We start from the raw sequence: 5,982 nt of genomic DNA on the forward strand, positions 1-5,982 counted from the left end.
CCTACTAACTCACATCAATATCTATTGATCGGTATCTTCATAGCCCGTTGATATGCCTAGTTGATGTGAGACTATCCCCTTCTTTTTGTCTTCTCCACAACCACCAGCCTATTCCACCTATAGTGCTATGTCCATGGCTCACGCTCATGTATTGCGTGAAAGTTGAATAAGTTTGAGAATACTTTGTGTGATGAAGATGGAGCATTGCCAGACTATATGATTTTGTAGGGATAACTTTCTTTGGCCAGGTTATTTTGAGAAGACATGATTGCTGTATTAGTATGCTTGAAGTATTATTGTTTTTATGTCAATATTAAACTTTTGTTTTGAATCTTATGGATCTGAATATTCATGCCATAATAAATAAATTACATTGATAAATATGTTAGGTAGCATTCCACATCAAAAATTCTGTTTTTATCATTTACATAACCGAGGACGAGCGGGAATTAAGCTTGGGGATGCTTGATATGTCTCCAACGTATCTATAATTTTTGATTGTTCAACGCTGTTATATTATCCATCTTGGATGTTTTATATGCTATTTTATATTCTTTTTGGGACTAACTATTAACCCACAGCCCAGTGCCAGTTTCTGTTTTTTCCTTGTTTTTGAGCTTCACGGAAAAGGAATATCCAACGGAGTCCAATTGAGTTGAAAATTTATGGTAATTTTTGATGGACCGGAAGAAGCCCCCGAAGCAAAAGAGTTGGGCCAGAAGAGCCACGAGGCCTCCACAAGGGTGGAGGGCGCGCCCTACCCCCCTGCGGGCGCCCTCCAGTCTTGTGGGCTCCTCGTGGACCCCCCTTACTTGTTCTCTACAAAAAAAATCCTATTAATATAGAAATCCCCAAAAATAAACGAAGATCGGGAGTTCTGCTAGCGCAAGCCTCTGTAGCCACGAAAACAATCGGGGAGCCTGTTTCGGCACCCTGCCGAAGGGGGAAACCATCATTGGTGGCCATATTCATCATACCGGCGGTCTCCATGATGAGGAGGGAGTAGTTCACCCTCGGGCCTGAGGGTATGTACCAGTAGCAATTTGTTTGATCTCTCTCTCTCTCTCCCTCTCTCTCGTGTTCTTGATTTTTGTCACGATCTTGATGTACCGTGAGCTTCATTACTATAGTTGAATCATATGGTGTTTCTCCCCCTCTACCTTCTTGTGATGAATTGAGTTTTACATCTCAGGTTTCCCTATTATCGGATTGAATACAATTATGGATTTGAGAATACTTGATGTATGTGTTGCGTGGGATACCCATGGTGACAATGGGGTATTCTATTGATTCACTTGATGTATGTTTTGGCACTCAACTTGCGGATCCCGAGGTGACATTGGGGTAATCTATGCATAGGGGTTGATGCACGTTTTCGTCCTTGTTTATCCAGTAGAAATCTTGGGGCACTCTTTGAGTTTCTTTGTGTTGGATTGAATATTATGAATCTGAAGTTGTTTGATGCATATCCTATAATTGACCCACGGATACTTGTGGTGACACTGGAGTATCTAGGTGACATTAGGGTTGATTGATGTGTGTCATATGGTGTTATTTTACTACAAACTCTAGGGATGTTTGTGACACTTATAGGAACAGACCAATCTAGGTGTTAGGGTTGATTGATGTGTGTCATATGGTGTTATTTTACTACAAACTCTAGGGGTGTTTGTGACACTTATAGGAATAGCCCAATGGATTGATCGGAAATAATAACTTTGAGGTGGTTTCGTACCCTACAAGCAATTTCATCTTATGTTCTCTGTGATAGGAACTTTGGAGTGACTGCCATATGATCTAATTATGTTATCGTTGTTGAGAGAAGTTGCACTAGTGAAAGTATGAACCCTAGGCCTTGTTTTCAAGCATTGCAATATCGTTTTAGCTCACTTTTGTTACTTGCTACATTGCTATTTTTATATTTTCAGATTACAAAAACCTATATCTACCATCCATATTACACGTATATCACCATCTCTTTGTCGAACTAGTGCACCTATACAATTTACCATTGTATTGGGTGTGTTGGGGACACAAGAGACTCTTTGTTATTTGGTTGCAGGGTTGTTTCAGAGAGACCATCTTCATCCTACCCCTCCCATAGATTGATAAACCTTAGGTCATCCACTTGAGGGAAATTTGCTATTGTCCTAAAAAACTCTACACTTGGAAGCCCAACACGAGTCTACAAGAAGAAGGTTGTGTAGTAGACATCAGGTAATTTTATGTAAATCACATTATGAGAAGCTACTAAACTCCTAGATAATATTATGGCAAATTATTCTCAATGGCATACCAAAAGATCTTCTAGTAGTAAAAAATGCATGCTATTGAAGAAATAAATACTTTGAGTGGAAAGATGGATGAACTTATGAAATTGATTGCTAGCAAGAGTGATACAATTAATCCCAATGATATGCCTTTGTCTACTTTGATTGAGAATAGTAATGAACCTATGGATGTGAATTTTGTTGGTAGGAACAATTTTGGTAATAATGCATATAGAGGCAATTTTAATCGTAGGCCGTTCCTAGTAATTCCTCTAATAATTATGGTAATTCATACAACAACTCTTATGGAAATTATAATAAGATACCCTCTGATCTTGAGAATAATATTAAAGATTTTATTAACTACCAAAAGATTTTCAGTGCTATGGTAGAAGAAAAATTGCTTGAGATTTATGATTTGGCTAGAAACGTTGATAGAATTTCTCACGAGATTGTTTCTTTTAAGATTAGATCCATGCCACCCAAGCTTGATATTAATGAGTCTCTGAAAGCTATTAAAATTTCTATTAATGAAAGTATGGAGAGAAACGCTAGGATGAACGCTAAGAGAGAATGGCTAGAAAAAGTATGTTCTTCTAGTTTTTGCGATAATCTTGATGAAGATCCTAAAGTGATTGGTGTGACTCATATTGAATCTTTGTTTTATAATATAAAACTTGATAAATAATGGATTGGAGATGTGTTAACTTTAGCTAGAAGGCGTCCCAATAATTTGGAGGGTGAAGATCTTAATGAAAAAATAGATAAAAGAGGGATTCGTGAGGTCAAAACTTTAACTAGTGATGAGCCCACTCTTTTGGATTTCAAACACTTTAATTATGATAATTGTGCTTTTATTGATTATATTTACTTGTTGCAATCCATGCTTAATTCACCTCATGCTTATAATCAAAACAAAGCTTTTACTAAACATATCATTGATGCTATGATGAAATCTTTTGAAGAAAACTTGAGTTGGAAGTTTCAATCCCTAGAAAGCTTTATGATGAATGGGAACCTACTATTAAAATTAAGATTAAATATTATGAGTGCAATGCTTTGTCTGGTTTGGGTGCTAGCGTTTCCACTATTCCAAAAAATGTATGTGGTGTGCTAGGTTTCCTTAAACTTGATGATTGCTCTTTAAATTTCCACTTAGCGGATTCCACTATTAAGAGACCTATGGGAACAATTAATGATGTTCTTATTGTTGCAAATAGGAATTATGTGTTTGTAGATTTTATTGTTCTTGATATAGATTGCAATCCTACATGCCCTGTTATTCTTGGTAGACCTTTCCTCAGAACGATTGGTGCAATTATTGATATGAAAGAAGGAAACATTAGATTTCAATTTCTGTTAAGAAAGGGCATGGAACACTTTCCAAGAAAGAAAATTAAGTTTCCATATGAATCTATTATGAGGGACACTTATGGATTGAATATCAAAGATGATAATACCTAGATCTATGCAATATGCCTAGCTAGGGGCGTAAAACAATAACGCTTGTAGGGAGGCAATCCAATTTTATTTTTTGTTTTTTTTTCTTCAGTTTTTCAATAAATATGCAATTATACTTCTATTATGATTGTGTTTTAGTATTTTAATTAGTGTTTGTGCCAAGTAAGACCTTTGGGATGATTTGGGTGATAGTTGATTTGATTTTGCTGAAAGCAGAAACTTTTGCGTCCGGTAGAAGAATTGTTAAAATTCACTGGAGCGTGATAAAATAATGATTTTTTAGAAAAGATTTAGATAAAGATTTCCTGCATTTTCCTAATTTTTCAAAAAAATTGGAGTTATAGAAGTTTGGCTAAAGTCCAGATTACTCCAGATTGTTTTGCTTTTGACATATTTTGTTTTCATTGTGTTGTTTGCTTATTTTGATGAATCTACGGGTAGTATCGGGGGGGGGGGTATGAGCCATGGAGTAGTTGTAATATTGTAGATATAATACAAATATAAAATTGGAATGAGTTTACAACAGTACCGAAAAGTGGTTATTTGCTTTGTTTCAGTAACGGATCTTACGAGTTTTCTGTTGAGTTTTGTGTTGTGAAGTTTTCAAGTTTTGGGTGAAGTTTCGATGGAGTGTGGAATAAGGAGTGGCAAGATCCTAAGCTTGGGGATTCCCAAGGCATCACAAGGTAATATTCAAGGACAACCAAGCATCTAAGCTTGTGGATGCCTCAGATGGCATCCCCTATTTTATCTTCAATCCATCGGTAAATTACTTGAGGCTATATTTTTATTCACCACATGATATGTGTTTTGCTTGGAGCGTCTTGTATTATATGAGTCTTTGCTTTTTAGTTTGTCACAGTCATCCTTGCCATACACACCTTTTGAGAGGGACACACATTAATCATGAATTTGTTAGAATGCTCAGTGTGCTTTACTTATATCTTTTGAGCTAGGTAGTTGCTTTACTACTTCACTTATATCTTTTTAGACCATGGCGGTGGTTTTAATTTGAAGAAATTGATGAACAATCATGCTTCACTTATACTATTTTGAGAGTCTTAAAATAGTATCGCAATTTTCTTAGCTTATGAATTTAGTCCTAGTATGATGGGTATTCAAGAGGGATATAATAAAAACTTTCGTGAAGATCATTGAATCTATGAGAAGTTTGATTCCTTGCACTTGTTTTGAGATATAAAGATGGTGATATTAGAGTCATGCTAGTGAGTAATTGTGTATTAGTAAGAATATTTGTGTTAAGGTTTGTGATTCCCGAAGCATGCACATATGGTCTCTCGTTATGCGATGAAGTTGGAGCATGATTTATTTTTGATTGTCTTCCTTAAGGGTGGTGGTCGAGGACGAGCGATGGTCTTTTCCTACCAATCTATCCCCCTAGGAGCATGCACAGTAGTACTTTGCTTCGAGGGATAATAAACTTTTGCAATAAGTATGTGAGTTCTTTAGGACTAATGTTGAGTCCATGGATTATACGCACTCTCACCCTTCCACCACTGCTAGCCTCTTCAGTATCGCACATTGCCCTTTTCTCACCTTGAGAGTTGGTGCAAACTTTGTCGGTGCATCCAAATCATGTGATATGATACGCTCTTTCACACATAAGCCACCTTAATCTTCCTCAAAATAGCCACCATACCTACCTATTATGGCATTTCCATAGCCATTGCGAGATATATTGCCATGCAACTTCCACCGTTTCGATTTATTATGACACACACCATCATTGTCATATTGCTTTCCATGATCATATAGTTAACATAGTATTGTGGCTTGGCCACCGTTCATATTTTTTATACATGTCACGCTAGAACATTTCACATTTCATATAGAGTCATATTTTTGTTCTAGTATCGAGTTGTAATTCTTAAGTTGTAATTAAATAAAAGTGTGATGATCATCATTATTAGAACATTGTCCCATGTGAGGAAAGGATGATGGAGACTATGATTCCTCCACAAATCGGGATGAGGCTCCAGACTTGAATGAAAAAAGAGGCTAAAGAGCCCAAAAAAGAGAGGCCAAAGAGCCCAAAATAAAAAAGAGAAAAAAAGGAGAGAAAAATATAGAAGGGACAATGTTACTATCCTTTTTCCACACTTGTGTTTCAAAGTAGCATCATGTTCTTCATGATAGAGAGTCTCCTATTTTGTCACTTTCATATATCACTAGTGGGAATTTTTCATTATAGAACTTGGCTTGTATATTACAATGATGGGCTTCCTCAATT

The sequence above is a fragment of the Triticum dicoccoides genome, chromosome 4B (assembly GCF_002162155.2).
Source record: "Triticum dicoccoides isolate Atlit2015 ecotype Zavitan chromosome 4B, WEW_v2.0, whole genome shotgun sequence".
Lineage (NCBI taxonomy): Eukaryota > Viridiplantae > Streptophyta > Magnoliopsida > Poales > Poaceae > Triticum > Triticum dicoccoides.